This window comes from Equus caballus, chromosome 15, assembly GCF_041296265.1.
Source record: "Equus caballus isolate H_3958 breed thoroughbred chromosome 15, TB-T2T, whole genome shotgun sequence".
Taxonomy (NCBI): domain Eukaryota; kingdom Metazoa; phylum Chordata; class Mammalia; order Perissodactyla; family Equidae; genus Equus; species Equus caballus.
The window spans coordinates 41,756,698-41,774,752 of NC_091698.1; the positions used below are offsets into that span (position 1 = coordinate 41,756,698).

Below are 18,055 nucleotides of genomic sequence, written 5' to 3' on the forward strand. Positions count from 1 at the left end.
GATCATATAAAGGCATGAATATCAGGATGGAGGGCATAATTGGAGTCATTTCAGCAACTGCCTACTGTAACATCTATAGTTAGGTCTCTACCAATCTCCCCATATGTTTGTTCCCATTCTGGTCCTTCTTGCAAATTTCTTTTAAAACATCTAGATATGGGTATCTGTTATGGATGATAACCTTAAAATACTATTGAACAAAATTGAAAAGTGATGTAAATACTTTATTTCAAAGGCTGTGATATCAATTGTCACTTTCTTAAAATAAATTTTTAATCATAGTAAAATGCATACAACATAAAATTTACCATTTAACCAGTTTTAAGTGTATAGCTCAGTAGTGTTAAGTACCATCACATTGTTCTGCAACTGGTATCCATACTTCCAGAATTCCAAACTTATTATAAAGTTACAATAATCAAAGCAGTGTGCTACTGGTGTAAAGATAGACTTATAGACCAATGGAACCGAATAAAAAGCCCCAAAATGAACTCTTGCACATATGGTCAATCAGGGGCCAATGGTGTATGTCATAGTCTGAGTCTGAAATCCTTTGAACCAGGGATGCTTATGTCCGAGAGGAGAGGAGATGAATGTCTCAGCTCAAGCAGAGAGAGCGAATTCACCCTTCCTCTGACTTTTTGTTTAGGCCCTCACCAGATTGGATGATGCCCACTTGCATTGGTGAGGGTGATCTTTACTCAGACTACTGATTCAAAAACTAATCTCTTCTGGAGACACTCTCACAGAAACATCCGGAAATGAGAAATAATATTTTAGCAGCTCTCTGGGCATCCCTTAGCCCAGTCAAGTTGACATAAAATTAACCATCACGTTAACCATCAATTAACCCCTAGTCCTTCCATCTGGGACTTGTAGTTGTGCACACCGAAAGATGAAATAGCATCTTCCAGAGCTTTACCTTATACTTCACCTCCACACAATAATGGTCCGTGTGCACTGGAAAAGAATATGTCTTCTGCTGCTGTTCAGTGGATTATTCTATAAATGTCAATTAAGTCAAATAAATTGACTTAATATATTGAAGAACAAATAGAGTTCTCCAGATTTTCTCTATTTGTACTGATCTTCTGTCTACTTATTCTATCAATTACTGAGAGAGAAGTATTGAAGTCTCCAACCCAATTTGTGGATTTTTTATCTGCCTTCATTTCTATTAGTTTTTGCTCTATGAATTATGAAGTCCTGTTAGCAGGTGCAAAATGTTTAGGATTATTGCATCTTCCAGAGGTGTTGACCTCTTTATCATTCTGGAATGACCTTCATTATCCCTGTTGATATTCCTGTAATGTTACTATAGCTACTCAAGATTTCTTTTATATTAGTGTTTGTGAGGTATACTTTTTTCCCATCCTTTCATTTTTAATCCATCTATAACTTTATATTTAAAGTGGCTTTTCTATGGACAGCATATAGTTGGGTCTTGCTTTTTCATCCAGTCTGACAACCTCTTTCTTAATTGCTTCATTTAGATCATTTACATTTAATACTGTTGATATGGTTGATTTAAAATCTAGTGGATTGCTGGTTGTTTTCTATTTGTTCCATCTGTTCTTTGTTCTAATTTCCTTCTTTTACTGCCTACTTCTAGAATGATTTGGTATATTTTTTATGGTTCCATTTTAACTATTGTTCCATTTAAAGCCGATGCAATATTGGCTTCTTATTTATTTCTTTATCAAAATCTACATTTGAATAATATTATACAATTTCATGCAGTATGCACAAGTATGCCCAGCAGTATACTTACATTTCATCCCTCTCTTTTTTTGTATGGTTATTGTCCTATATTTTACTTTTACATGGGCATAAATCTACAGTGCATTACTATTATTTTTATTTGGACAGCCAATTGTATTTAGAATGATTAAAAATAAGAATAAAAACATCTTCTCTGTTAACCTTTATTTAGAACATTTTTGGAGCTTGCTCTTTATTTCGCATTTCTCTGTATTATAGTCCTTCTGTCTGAAGAATTTCCTTTAACATTTCTTATAGTGACGGTGTGCTGGAAATGAATTTACTTAGCATTGATTTGTCTAAAATATATTTGTTTTAATTTTAAAAATTATTTTTGCTGGGTGTATCATTCTGCTTTGACTCTCTATTTGTTTTAGTATTTTAATCATGTCACTTTATTGCCTTCTGCTTCGCCTAGTTTCTGACCATAAGTCAGCTCTAATTCTTGCCTTTCATCCTCAGTCAGTGTATGATATATAAATATTTTTTAATGGCTTCCTACAGATTTCACTCCCTTTGGCTTTAAGCAGTTTGAATATAAGATGTCTAATAGTTTGGATATAATATGTCTTGCTTTGTTTTTAATATTTCTTCTGCTTGGATCTGTTTGCATACAATTTACGCTCTCCCAGAAGTACACTGTTATTTCTTGGTACTTTGTGCTTGTTAGCATGGTTTTGGGGTGGCAGGACACAGGGAAACACGGGCAGATCTCTGTTTTCATGATCCAGATTCAGTGTTAGGCAGGCACTGTATGTCTTTGTCTTAGAAGTTCTGCTTGCCCTTACTGTACCTCCTTCCTGGAGCAAATTCTGTCTTATTTCTTTGGTATTTTTGGGGAGAAAATGTCCTGCACTCCTCCGAAGTGAGGGAACTGCCAATGGTATTGGTATAGCTTCTGGATTCAGAATTGCCCCACCCCCAATGGTAGGGTTATTTTTCTTTTGCTATTAGCTATCACAGAGTGGTTTTTACCTATGCCCTGGGGCCACAGGGTTTGCTACCCCTTACCAGGCATTCTAGAGCTGTTGTACAGTAGAGAAGGGTCTAAGTGGAGTTCTGTGCCTTTCCTATCCTAGCAGCAGTCCCCTCCTCCATAGTTACCCACCGAATGAGGCTCTCTCCAGTCTACCATTCTGTTCTAAATCTTATTCATGAGGACTTGATGGAGATTCATGGAGAAGAACCCTCGAGTGAGTGCAAACTCCCTTGTGTCTATAGCTCCCAGTGATTCTGCACTCTCATTGTGGCTCATGCTCAACCTTGAGAAGTTCATTAAAATTCTGGTGTGAATATTTCTTACTTGCTAGTAGGACACTCTGTCTTATCTTCTCATGCTCTGCAATAATTTAGCCAGTGCTTGCAAACCATTTCCATTGGGTAGCAGTGGGAGTTGGTTCTTCAATTTCAGGCTATGTTGTTGCCTTGTGACCTCTGCAATCTGGGTTTAAGAAAGTTTAAACTTTCGTAGTCTGTATGGTTTTTCTTTTCTTTTTTTTTTTTTTTAAAGATTGGCACCTAGGCTAGCAACTGTTGCCAATCTTTTTTTTTTTTTTTCTGCTTTATCTCCCCAAACGCCCCCTGTACACAGTTGTATATTTTAGTTGCAAGTCCTTCTAGTTGTGGGATGTGGGACGCCGCCTCAACGTGGCCTGACGAGCGGTGCCATGTCTGCGCCCAGGATCCGAACCCTGGGCCGCCACAGCAGAGCACGCGAACTTAACCACTCGGCCATGGAGCTGGCCCCTGTATGATTTTTCTTGTTGTTAGGTTGAGAGTTAGGATTTTAACAGATTTCTGAATCTTTAATGGCAGCAGAACTCCTGCATCAGGCTCTAAACAACAAAAACAAAAGCTAAGAAGGTGTATCTAATATACAATTACAGTTGAGAACTCCAGAAACTTGAGTACCATGCATGGCCTCTAATGCTGTGTTGTTCAACCCTGGGTGCGGATAGGATTCACTAGGGGACATTGTCTAAAAATACTGATGCTCAAGTCCCAACCTCCAGAGATTCTTAATTAATGGTCTGAGCAGAGCCCCAGGCATGGGTGTTTACTAAAATCTACCTAGGTCATTCTAATGCAGAGCCAAGATTAAGATGACTGCTCTAATCATCCTAAATGGTCCTGTAAGTATGTGAATCAACAAATTTCAGCAAATGTACCATGATATTCTTAAATCTATTATAATTGAAAAATTATTTGAAGATATTGGCTTTTTAATTCTACTTCCTTGCATGAAACCAACCAAGGTCATATTTTTCACACTTGTAGATACATATTCTACCTGAGGTCATATCCAAACTGTAGTCACAGATTGTGTGAATCATTACAGTGATTTGATTTTGTGAGCTAAGGAGAGAAGTGTCTTTTCTAAAGAGTTAAATGAGCCCCCTTGGGCTCTTCTTTTGTCCTGGTTGGATAGGATATGGGCTGAGTTTCCTTTGAATGGTCTGCACAGAACATTAGAAATATGGAGGGAGGCAGAAACAACAAGGACATACGTCTCCTCTATATGATCTGTTTTTCCATGACCCAATTCAATAAATGTGACCATATGTCATCAGATACATCATATAGTATATAGCTGGCACACACCTGCAACTCAGAAAATAGTCTTAAATAAATAAATCAAATGGTTACCAGGCAAGTTTCATGCACATGAGCTATCCTCTGAGGTTTTGATTTACAAAAGAACATTTTTAATAAAATGTTCTTAATTATTAGGCAATCTAATTATATATGAATTTATGGGTGAACAAAAACATTGAAATTTTCAAACTATGGAGAATTTGAGATAGAGAAAACTTGAAGTATAGAATTTGTGATATAGAAAATTAAAGGAGCAAAATATTACATTATAAATATAAATAGAAGCATCAAATTAATAAAAAAGCATAGGTACAAGTGTGATTGCAAGATATTCCAGGATTTATACTCATAAAGAAAACAAGTTAAGAAATATCAACTCTGAATTTTATAGACGTAGCTTTAATATTTCTACTTTTCTGTTATAACCCATGTAACGGTGATGAGGCTCCCTGAGGCCTAGTTATGGGTTGTTTCAAAAAGTAGCTTTAAAACCAGTCTCCAACCGAGGACTATGCCAAAGAATATTAAAGATTGGACAGAAAGGAGAGGAAATTGGTAGATTTTAACCTTTGAATCATTTTTAGCAAAGCCCAAGCCTCTGAGTACTTCATAAACACTATTTTATTTCTGCAAAAGGAGTAAGTCTAAGATGTTAATTTGTCATAAGATTTGTGACCGCCAAAAGGTAGACTTCCTACCCATTTTCACCTCAGAAAACTCAAAAATTTCAAGCAATGCACTCTCTTTATCTTTCTCTCTATCTATATTGTACAAATTTAATTTTCTTTTAAAGATTTTTGCTTGAAATAGTTTTGCCGTGCTTTCTAAAGGCAAATAATTGAGTTCATCATATTCTTCTGACAATTCACCTCAGAACTTAGAAAAAACATTTTCACTCAACTGCAAACATATTATGAAAAATAATATGATTTTAAAGTGTAGATGGATTCCGTGCCTTGAAGAACCACTGATGTTAAGCACATTTTAATTTTTTCTGTTAAATTCCTAATTTAGCAGTGGATAAGACCCTAAGATGTAATTATTGAATGTTTATGACAGTATATTCATGTTGCCTTTACAAAACTTTTTTTTTATTGAGTTATTGATAGGTTACAATCTTGTGAAGTTTCAATTGTACATTAGTGTTTGTCAGTCATGTTGTAGGTGCACCACTTCACCCTTTGTGCCCACCCCCCACCCCACCTTTCCCCTGGTATCCACTAAACTGTTCTTGGTCCATAGTTTTAAATTCCTCATATGAGTGGAGTCATACACAGATTATCTTTCTCTTGCTGGCTTATTTCACTTAACATAATTCTCTCAAGGTCCATCCATGTTATTGCAAATGGAATGATTTTGTTCTGTTTTGCAGCTGAGTACTATTCCATTGTATATATGTACCACATCTTCTTTATCCATTCGTCTGTTGATGGACACTTAGGTTGCTTCCACGTCTTGGCTATTGTAAACAGTGCTGCAATAAACATTGGGGTGCACAGGACTTTTGGGATTGCTGACTTCAAGCTCTTTGGATAAATACCCAGTAGTGGGATGGCTGGATCGTATGGTAGTTCTATTTTTAGTTTTTTGAGGAATCTCCATACTGTTTGCCATAGTGGCTGCACCAGTTTGCATTCCCACCAGCAGTGTATGAGGGGTCCTTTTTCTCCGCAACCTCTCCAACATTTGTTGCTATTAGTTTTAGATATTTTTGTCATTCTAACGGGTGTAAGGTGATATCTTAGTGTAGTTTTGATTTGCATTTCCCTGATGATCAGCGATGATGAGCATTTTTCATGTGCCTATTGGCCATCAGTATATCTTCTTTGGAGAAATGTCTGTTCATGTCTCCAGCCCATTTTTTGATTGGGTTGTTTGATGTTTTGTGGTTAAGTTGCGAGAGTTCTTTATATATTATGGATATTAAGCCTTTCAGATATATGACTTGCAAATATTTTTCCCAGTTAGTGGGTTGTTATTTTGTTTCAATCCTGTTTTCATTTGCCTTGAAGAAGCTCTTTAATCTGATGAAGTCCCATTTGTTTATTCTTTCTTTTGTTTCCCTTGCTGTTTGCTTGAAGTATTGTCCTCCACCCCTTTACCCTGAGTCTGTGTTTGTCCTTGGGGCTGAGGTGTGTTTCCTGGAGGCAACAAATTGTTGGATCTTGTTCTTTAATCCATTTTGCCACTCTGTGTCTTTTTATTGGAGAGTTCAGTCCGTTCACATTGATGGGGTGAGAGGTTAGATGAAAGCAGCCATGTAAGATCCTCTTGTGGCTGCACAGTTAGGCTTGGTTGCCTGGGGAAGGAAGACGGACTTTGTTCTAAAGATGCAAGAGAAAATCATGAGACTCATAAGAGGCCAGTCCAGCCAAACAGGGCACTATTTGGAATCAATCTCTGAAGCAACTCTCTGGATTTGCTCTGTGGAGAGCACACCGTTCATGAATGACATGGAAAGATATGTATCAAGTAGAAGTTAAGGGTTCACATTCTGTTCCTAGACAGAAATGCTAATGTTATATAAGCAATTCTTCCTCTTTAATAGTAAATCTTAAAGAAATAAGTAGAGTAGATGACTCGGGAAATGTGTTAGGGATGAGTAAAGACAAAGGTCAGATCTGAAGTCTACTGGGTAATGATAGCTACTATCCCATTTATAAGCAGAGTAGATTTGACACGTCTGTCTGCCTGAGTGTTTTCTCCCATTCATGTTTTACCACTCAATATGTGCCCTGCCAAACTTGCATTTTAGATAAAAGAAGTTGACCTGGAAGATAATGAGGATCATTCCATGGTGATGTTGTAACATCGCTTTGCTAGAGTTTCTTTGAAAACTCTGAACGAAGGAATACTCTGAAGGAAAGCAAAAGGTATATGAAAAGTAAATTTTGAATCGAGTATTTAAAGTGCCAGCTTACTAAACATAAAAAAGAAATCAGAAAATAAATTTCCATTTTTGGCAGGGCTAAATTATTAGCTTGCATTATAAAAAAGTCAAAATACCTAACTTTAGAAACATTTGTTTGTGTAATGTTCTATACTTTAATATAGATTCGAGTGCTTATAGATTTATTTCAATGCTTGTTTAATTAAATGTCTTTTTCCTTTCTTCATACTATACTGTAAGCTCCATGAGGGCACCCAGCAGGGTTCCTGTGACATAGTTGGCTCTCAGTAATTATTCCCTGAATGAATGAATGATGAATGAGTTTCTTCCTGTATTCACAAGTTGACAAATGTTCGCTATAAAGGACCAGATAATAAATGTTTTAAGCTTTGTGGATCACATAAATTCTCTATCTGGATATTACTCTTTGTTTATAAATTAAAATATAAAAATGTTAAAACCATTCTTAGCCTGCGGGCTGTGTCAAAAAATGCCATGGATGAGATTTAGCCCACAAGACTTGATTTGCAGACCTCTGCTCTATGTTTTCAATGGATCTTAATTTGCATTCTAAGATCTCTGGTTTTCTGAGTTCCCTTTCAGTTGTACATCAGAGCTGGTCCTTGCCAGCTCAATACATGAAACTGGCAAGCACAGCATGTAAGGCCTCTGTTTGTGTATGCACATGTATGTGTGTGTGTCTTTGTGTGTGTATGTTTGATGAGCCTTTTTATCAGCATACTGTTTAAGTTAAAAAACAAAGCAAGGGGCCAGCCCGGTGGCATAGTTGTTAAGTTCACATGCTCTGCTTTGGTGGCCTGAGATTCACAGGTTTGGATCCTGGGCGCAGACCTACACACCACTCATCAAGCCACGCTGTGGCAGCATCCCCCATATAAAATAGAGAAAGATTGGCATGGATGTTAGCTCAGGGACAATCTTCCTAAGCAAAAAGAGGAAGATTGGCAACAGTTGTCAGCTCAGGGCCAATCTTCCTCACCAAAAATAAGTAAAAATAAAGGCAGGGATTGTATTTAGGGTTGTCAGATTAAATTCAGGTGTCCCAGCTAAATATGAAGTCCAGTTAAAAACTGAATATTTTAAAGCATGAGCATGTCCCATGTAATGTTTGAGACATGCTTGTACAGAAAATTATTTTTTGTTTATCTTAAATTCAAAGTTAACTGAGAACTTTGTGTTTTTATTTTCTAAATCTGGCAAATCTTGGGGAATTAATTGGAAATCCTGTGAAGAACAGTGAAAAACAAGTATGTTGGTCCTATACAAAAATGACCATTACAAAATAGAAACTATTTTGTCTACCTTTTCATCATAGCCTGTGTTATTTTTCCTTGTTATTAAAGTAATAGCTATTTCATTTTAAAAAAGTATATTAAAGATAATCTCTGCCATTCTATGGCTATACCATTCATGCTGTTCATTTAGTCTACGTTTTCCTTACTCTTATAGTAATAATTGAGGACTAACTATGTGCCAGGCACTATATATATGCTTTATGAACATTTTCCTCATTTAATATGCACAAAATTCCCTGTTATATAGACGAGAAGACTAAATATCAGAGAGTTAAAAACAAAACATCAGTAAAAGTTTAAGGAAAAAAAATTTCAAAGACCATGTAATTAGCAAGTGGTGGAATTACCTATTCTTCTCAAGCTTTTTATGTTTAAATTATTTTTAGAGTGAGTCCAACTGCCAGCTGTGAAACAAAGCTTTCTATTACTCTTCTTTGCCCATCAAGAATCATTTTGCACTTTGGAGCATTCCTAGACTTTTGTCTTTATATTCTTTTCTCTCTGATGATGCTCACCAATTTATGTAGTTTTAAAGAGAACAATAGTGTCTTATTTATATGTATATTCCCAACAGTATTTAGCACAATCTATTATATTTATATGGGTTTAAAAGTATGTTTGATGAATAATTTAATAACATTGAATAAGTACTAGTTATAGATTAATAATGGTGTGATTGCCTAGTGTATGTGTTGAATGAATGCATAGGGTGTGACTCTTTTATATTAAAATCTTCTGTTGTGAAACTAAATTTACAGCAAAATACTGAAAACTTCAAAGTGAGTGACTTTTATGAGCTGCCAAACAGGGACCTAGGCACTAAAAAATTGGAGGAATGACCAGAGTAAAATAGTCCTGTCTCCTATAGTGTATATTTTTCTGGGGAAGACAGACAGACATAGTATTTCAAATGGTGGTAAATGCAATGAAGAAATATAAAACAAGATGAGTCAATAAAAATTTATTGTTGAGGATGTGATATTTTTTATGAGAAATTTTTTAAAAGGCGACACTGATAAGGTGATATGTGAGCAAAGATTTGGAGAAAATAAGAAAGCAGCCATTCAGCTATTTAGGAAAATAGCATTCCAGGCAGAAGAAACATCTAGTGCAAAACCCCTGAGCAGATGTGTACTTGGGTATTCAGGGGAGAGTCATGATACTAATGACATATATGCAGCAAGGTGACATCAATCCTCTACTCAAAACCGTTGCTCTACTGCTGTTGTCTGGAGAACATTCATTAGAAGGGCAAAAGTGGAAGCACAAAAAATTGCTCGGAAGCTATTGTTAAGTCCAGGCAAGCGATGATGGTGCCTTGGACTGTGGGCAGAGCAGTGGAGGTAGGGAGCAGAAGTTGGAGTCTAGATATATTTCAGAAGAATTGTCAACATAATTTGCAGATGGCTTGGATGTGGAGTATTAGGGAAAGGGAAGTCAAGAAGACCAAGTCAATTAGTGTAAGTATCCAGAAAAATGTGGTTACTATTCAGTGATGATGGGAAGACTGAGGAAGAAGTAAGTTTAGAGGTGGACAAATTTGGACTTACTAAACTTGAAGTACTAATTAGTAGCCTAGGTGAAAATTTCCTTGCAGAGAATAGAAGGTTAGAACTCATTTATTTATGACTCTCTTACAAAGTTGAGAAGTCAATTGGGTAAAGGAATACATAGTTTAGAGTAGAGATTGAAGCTAGAAGTATAAAGTTGTTACTCACTGATTACAAGTGATACTCAAAGTCATGGAGCAAGAGGAGGTCATCTGAGGAATGAGTATAGCAAAGTATATAGAAGGACCAAAGGCTAGGATGCTTTAATTTTACAATTCGTGAATTCAAGTGTAATCAAGCAAAGGAGAATAAGGAGGAGTTACTAGTAAGTTAGGAAAAGAATCAAGAATGTGGTAACCCAGAAACTAGTTAATAAAGAGCTTCAAAGGAGAGAGGGAACAGGATCAACACTGTCAAATTCTGCTATTAGGATGAGTAATATTAGAATAGAGTAGTGATTATTTGATTTGGAAACATGGAGATGGCCTAGCACTTTTTTTTATTGGATCATGGGGATTTTCATTAAAAAGGGAGAAAGGTCAAATAGTCAAAGAGCACATCAACTAGTCCCCCTCGTTCACTGGGAGATAACTCAGGGAGACAGAAGTAGCAGGTACTTGGGTCTCATGATGCACTTTCATTCTAAGGTAAACTCCAAGTATCTAGCAGGAATGGACATCAGATTTCAAGTGAGGGAGCCTGACTCTTGGCTTTGGGAATTTTATGCAGCGTTAAGGAAGCACTAGCTCTTCTCCTGATATGAACAAGGGCAGGACACAGCAAGAATACATACATTTTGACAGAACCTTGGCTTCAGCCCAATCCTGCTTACTCAGCGTTAATGGTTGGGAGGAGCACCAGCCCTTTCCCTGGGGTGATCAGTGGGCTAGCATCCATGTCTTGAGCTCGAAGCTGTGTAATGTAAAAAGCCAGCAGCAAGATTCCCCACATCAGGATGTGCAGTTGGAAAACCATCAGACCCTCCTCTGGCATGATCAGGTGAGCTGAATCTCAGCTTTGAGGATGTCCAGGACTGAATACCTTATTCGTGGGCCTCTCTCCAGTTTCCATTGAGTTTTGCAGAAAGCGTACCCCTATTCTGGGTGACAGTCTGCAGGAGATCAGTCTGGGATGGGTCATCTCTTCTCTGTCAAAATGGAACAAAAACAAATTGGAACAGATTCAAGAGAGAAGAGGAGGACAGGAAGTGGAGTAAAGAGTTTAGATAGCACTTAACAATGTAAACAGAAAATTATCATGTGGGAAAAAAGAAATTTGGTGGAAAGATCATGGATTTGAACAGCATCCACTATTATTAAAATCTTAGACCTGTTAATGGAACGCAAGCATAAAACTAAGTCTCTTTGATTCTCCGTTTCTTCAGATTTTCTCTGCCCAGGCTTGCATTGTGCTATAAGAGTTTATAATTGTATTCTAGTTCAAAATCTAGTTAATATTATAGTTAATAATATATAATAATGTCTCTATGACTCCTATATTTTATTTTTCCTGAAGATCCCTAAATGGTACTGATAAATTAATTACTATTTAAATAGTAATAATAAAAAACAAAATAGACCTATATAATTTTTCAAGAAAAAAATAATAATTTAGCCACATGTATAAGACAAAGACTGGAAAGTACAACCATATTTTAAAACCTAGAAAATGTATTCCTTTAAAGAATTCTTATTATAAATACTAATTATATTTTAAAAGACAATAATTATTGGGCAAAATAATTTATAAATTTAACTGTGAAAATTAGTTAGACCACAATATGTCATCTTTATTTAAAACACTGTAAAGCAAGAGAGAAATAGAGTTTAAAAAAGAACAAACATATGTAAGACCTACTTATACTAGGCCCTGTTGGATTAATTTAATCAAGCAACTAGTCCGGGACATGTTTATAATTAAATTGACCTAGCTTTGTCATTGTACGACCCTGTCTTTGTGATGTTGAAAAGAAACAAGACTCTTTGATTAATTGCCAGTGTAAAAATCATAAATGCTTTCACCTATTTATTTTTTGCTCCATTGTTTCCTCATGGTTTTCCTCCTGCTCAATGACTCCTCGGCCTTCTAGTGTCATTTTTGTAGACACTACATTGAATCATTTATTAAACTGTGTTTTTAAACTTTCAAAATATGCTCATTAGTGCTAAATTTATTTCAGTCGGCAAAACTCTTTGGCAGTAGTATTAAAATAAAATAAACATTGAGTGTGAGCTATGGCAATTTAGAAATTCATAAAAGTGCAATTTTCTCTCCTTTTGTTTCTCAGAGGCTGTACATTAAATTCTTAAGGCAGATTGCTGCTAACACTCCTAAAACTGGGGGTGGGGGCTGGAAAAGTGATGGAAGCATTACTCTACCAAGGCAGATATTAGCAAGAACTAGCACTGAGAACTACAAAACCAGGTGGCAGTGCTATTAACCCAACCTCAGCTTGTTCCTAGATATGGCTGGGAACAACTGTCAATGAACACATTTCATTAACTTTCCATCCAGTAGAGTATGAGGCAACACATGGAAAATGTAACCTGGAGCACAGGGAAAGAGGTATTGGATGTTAAACGGATGAATTTAGTTCAGGTCTTAGAAGCATAGTGTGTGCTCTCTGTCTAAAATCCATCATCTTCCTAAAATCACTCAAATATTAGTGCATTCTCCCTTGTACCTGTGCAAACAATTTTATTTTCAGAATAATAGTCTGCCCAACTGTGTTCCTATTTAGAGATTCAAAGTGTATCAAAAAACAGGTTTATAGAATGTATGTTTTCCTTAAGAGGAAAAACCTATATCTAAGAACAAGTGCTTTACTTATTTATTTATTTGTTTTTTGAGGAAGATTAGCCCTGATCTAACATCTGCCGCCAATCCTCCTCTTTTTGCTGAGGAAGACTGGCACTGAGCTAACATCCGTGCCCATCTTCCTCTATTTTGTATGTGGGACAGCTATCACAGCATGGCTTTTTGCCAAGTGGTGCCATGTCCGCACCCGGGATCCGAACCAGCAAACCCCGGGCCGCCGAAGGAAAACATGAGCACTTCACCACTGCACCACCAGGCCAGCCCCTGTGTTTTGCTTATTAAGCTCAACAAATGAATGTTATTTTTTTGATTTTTGAAAAGAGTTTACATCATTTGACAAACTTAAAGCACTATTAAGTGTAAGGAATTGTTTTAGGCAATTGCAAGGTATGTATCATCCTGTTATAAACTATCAGTAGAAATCTTAGATGATAGAAAGATGAGAGAAATACCAACAACAACAGAATTGTGTTTTATTCATTTTAATTCGGGATATGGAGCATAAGTGGAACTTTAAATATTTCTATGCTCTAGTGACAAAGACATTGAACTATTATAATAAAAATTGAAAAGGGATACAAGTTATATCTGATCATTAGTAATTTTATTTTTGCTTTGTGACCTCTAACTACTTGAGTTCATTTTACTCAGTGTAGGAGACGGAGTGAAAGGAAAGAATTCTGAGAGTTACAGGCTAAACAGTTACAGGTTAAATTTGAACATTGCCTTGTTCAAACCATTTTAACAAAATATTAGAGTTGGTCTTTAAATTTGGTTCTTTATGATTTTGAGAGTCATCTGATCTACAGTAAGCAAATGTGTGTTTCTTTAGAAAATAAAAATATTTCAAGATAAAAATATAACTTTATATGTAAATATATATAACTTTATCCAGCTTATAAAATGTTTAAAAATATTGAATAAAAATGTACACGTTTTTCACTCATTTTTACTGCCGTGCGGTAAGAATCAGTTACCTATCAGAAGTAATAGATACTTATTATTCATTTCCAAAGATAGCTATTTGGTGTCATCTCTGTAGATGAATAAGAAGAGCTAGCTCTGTTTTCTCTGTCAAATATTATCTTTTAATGTGCTACTTTATACCAAAAGCAAAGACAAAATGATTTAGGCAACTCAAATCAGTTTTCATATACATTTTATTTTTCTCCCTAGATAAATTTAAGCTGTTCAAGGGCGTGGCTATATTATGTATTTCATGTATTATGTATTTTCACCATAGCATATATAGGTGTAGGCAAATAGTTATTATTATTTATGTACAGTGTATGATTAAAATGTATACAAGCATTGTTAATCAATTAACTCAATAAACATTTATGGGGAATGTTAAACTAACATGGACGCACAGACAGTAAGTGCCCTACTATTTGCCTAGGAAATAATAAATATTTGTTGAAAGGCAGAAGAAAGGAGAATGAGTTAATATGCGTACTTAGAGGAGTGTCAGGCACACCAAAGGCAAGTTATAAACTTTAGCTGTTGTTATTGTCATTAAAGTGACCTCTCTGAAGTCACGTAGCTGCCCAGTGGCAAAGGTGTGGCTCAAATCCTCAGGTTCTTTTCTGCCAAACTTCACTTGCCAGCATACTCAACCCTGAGATGAATAAATGTCAGGGAAGTATTTACACAGTGTCAAGGATCTTCCCAATATTTTTATTAGACCTGTTGTAGAGATGAGAAATAGCAATCTCTTCTCAGAAGTTATCAGCTCTGTGAACAAGGGTACTGCATACTTGTTTACCACTTATCACATCCTGGCCCTGTCTTTTCCTGTAGACTTCCTGACTGTGAAGGAGCGCTCCAGGAATTCAGATTCTAGGGGAAGGGACTGGAGGCCTCCTGAGATCTTTCATTCTAGCAGCTCAACAGCCTATGCTCTTTGATCAGTAATTCTAGATGGTGACCAATACAAATCTATGATGTTCTAAGTAAATACAAAGAGGACCTGATGATGTAAGCTCTGCCTTTCTATGCTTCTCCAATTGCTCTTATCACAGAATCAGGTTTCACAAACCCAGACACATTGAGAGAAATACAGCTGATGCTTTTCTCCTTCCAAAGAATTCAATGAAGCATCAGACTAAAACTATCCTCTTGCCTCTTTTATGACAACCATGCCTAATTGTTTTTCAAGAAAGAATTCCATGGTAAAAATCGGAATTTAATGTTATTCATAGGAATTTCACCATGCTGCCATTCTGTGGTACTCTGGCAATGCCCAGCACTTATCATGATGCATTGTCATCTTCCTCACTTTATTTTATTTTATTTTATTTTATTTTATTTTTTGCTGAGGAAGATTCACCCTGAGCTAACATCTGTGCGAATCTTCCACTATTTTGTATGTGGATCACCGCCACAGCATGGCTACTGATGAGTTGTGTAGGTCTGTGCCCGGGAACCAAACCTATGCCACTGAAGTGGAGCGTACCAAACTTAACCACTATGCCATGATGCTGGCTGCCTCCCCACTTTATTTTGAGCCCCTTGAGGGCAAGGGTCCAGTCTTTTTATCTCAATATCAATAACTCTTTGCTTAGTAACTGGTGCTATTTATTCAATGAAGGCATCAAGAATTTTGCACAAATAGCATTGCAAAAACCACTTTAGCCAAGCTGATTGAAATTCTTGCTCATATGAAGCTGAATATGTGGCATTAAATAAATGCCCAGGTGGCTACAGCTGGGAGAAATGTTTGCTAACACTACCAAGGAAGGATTGTGGAACCAATGGTTTCAGATATTTAGGGGAAATATCTCCAGATCTTTTTCAACTTATGAAACTGTTTGCTCTTCATTAAACATGGGACAGACCTTAAAACTATTTCCAGTATCACAGGGCCAATCAAAAAGCCAATAAAGCAGAAGAACCCAGAGATGTAGAGAATTGAGAGATGTCATTTCTGGGCTAAAAGATAGCTATTTCCCCCTACTCTTTTTCTTCTTTACTTGCAGAAAGCTCACATTGACGATAACAGATCTGAATGCATATCCAAAATAACTCAACCAAGAGCAATTATTTTAGGGAAAATAGAGCCGTGTTTTGTTTAATTAACATTTATGGACTCTGTCATGTGTTAGGTGCTCACAGCGAGGATAGTAGGCAACAAAGGAGATACAGTCTCTAATCTGAGGACACTCCCATTGTATTTCTTTGGGAATCAAAGTACGTAAGATATGTATATTCCATGCTGTCATGAGCAATTAAGGATAAAGCAGATTACTATATGAAAATGGGATTAGTGTAGACTATGCTAAAAGTATTAATTTTTAGTTACTGCAGATAGAAAACCTTATAAATTGTCTGTAATTGGTATAAAAGCACTTAGAAAGTAAAGAAACCATCTCAATATAGACGTGATGGGACATGGAACACTATCACAGAGCAGCAGAGCAGAACCAGCATGACCCAAAAAACAGTCACGTTTGCCTTGACGCTTCTAGCTCTGGCTTAAGTGAAGAGTAATTTGAACTCAATTCTAGAAACACAATTTGTGTGATTTGCACATTATCTTCAAATTAAAGGCTTAATGTATAAATATATATATGTTCATTATGTGATATAGCTCACATCATATTCAGTTAGTATAAACTTAATGACTATATATAAACCAGATACGTATTATTAAATATTAATATCTCTAATATGTTGACTTCAAAATCCTGGTGCCTAGAATAAACAGGTTAGGTAAACAAGACTCAACAGGAGGATAAAATGGCAGCCAACAATAGCTGTGCATCAGTTACCTGTAGAGTTTGAAAAAGAGAGAACATTCAATGTCTGGGTACCAGTCCTGAACTATCCCTGGAAATCCTTATTCACTGGCCTAGGACACGCCCTCCCAGGTTTTCAAAAGTCTCTTCAAGTGATTCTTAGGTACACGTAAGTTTGAAACCTCTAAAACATGTCTGCCTTAACAAGGCTAATTTCTGTGCTTATGTCACATGTTATCCTTTCAAATAGAAAACACTAATTTAGGGGACTCGGTTTTACCTGCTTAAGTGAATAAGCTACCTTCAAGGGGATCATTTTAAGGAAATACTACTATTTACAAATACATCATATATTTCTTGAAGTAAGGCCATTATTATTTCTCCTAAGAAACCCTTTATTAGCCTTGCCTTCAAGTTACTCTATGCACAAAAACTTATAAGCTCTCACTTATTTAAAAATATCTAGGAGGTCTGGCACCATGGTGTAGTGGTTAAGTTCGGTGTGCTCCACTTCAGCAGCCTGGGTTCGTGGGTTTGGATCCCAGGCACGGACATGCACTGCTTGTCAGCCATGCTGTGGTGGCAACCCATGTATAAACTGGAAGAAGACTGGCACAGATGTTAGCTCAAGGTTAATCTTCCTCAAGCAAAAAAAAAAAGAAAGAGGAAGATTGGCAACAGATGTTGGCTTAGGGCTAAACTTACTCACTTAGAAGAAAAAAAAAATCTGTGATTCCTTTGCAACCACGTCCACCCTAGTTTTCCATTTCATATTCTGGCAGTGGTGTCCAGCACATTTCACCTCATTGTTTGTCCAGGAAGTTTCCCATTACCACTTTGAAATCCCGGAAATGCTTCAGAAATCATGTTTTCTAGTTTATAGAAGTCCTAGTTGCATTGCTGTGGAAGGGCTTTTCAAAGCATTATAACCCTTAGCTTTTCTACAAGCAATAGAAGCTTCCCCTCTTTATTCTTATACCAGCTCCAGCAGTCTACAAGCAGCATAGCAAGGAATAGGAGCAGGGATCAAATGATGTAGGCGATGGGGGGAGGGGGTCATATAGTTAACCAATAATTTGCCCCTGTTGCCATTAGCAATGGTAATTCTAAACAAAAATGATGTTCATAAATATATACCCATTATTTCAAACGTTTTACTAATTAAGATGCATAAGCAGTTAAAATCTATGAGGTTTTACTAGAATTGACATTGTTCAGCAGTGGCAAGTAAAACCAGTCCGTCATTCTGCAGAAACTTGACTGACCAAAGTTCAAGTAAACTGTAAGAGAAGGGAAAGACTGGATGTTTAGCCAGTTCTGAAGCAGTGCTTCACTACGGTGAATAAAAAAGTGCCTCATAGCTACTTCAAATGAAAATGATAGGAGCTG

General features: G+C 36.5%; 1 protein-coding gene and 1 long non-coding RNA gene across 3 annotated transcripts in view; both read left to right on the forward strand.

Moving 5' to 3' along the window:
• LOC111768057 (uncharacterized) overlaps nt 1-11,686 on the forward strand; it is a 58,847-nt gene extending 47,161 nt beyond the window's left edge. The window contains exon 2 of the long non-coding RNA XR_002800048.2: nt 7,112-11,686. This is a non-coding gene — a long non-coding RNA (uncharacterized lncRNA). The remainder of the gene's footprint in view (nt 1-7,111) is intronic.
• The window catches only part of LRRTM4 (leucine rich repeat transmembrane neuronal 4), a 750,627-nt gene that overhangs the window by 315,144 nt on the left and 417,428 nt on the right, over nt 1-18,055 (forward strand). The gene's annotated exons all lie outside the window — the stretch shown is intronic.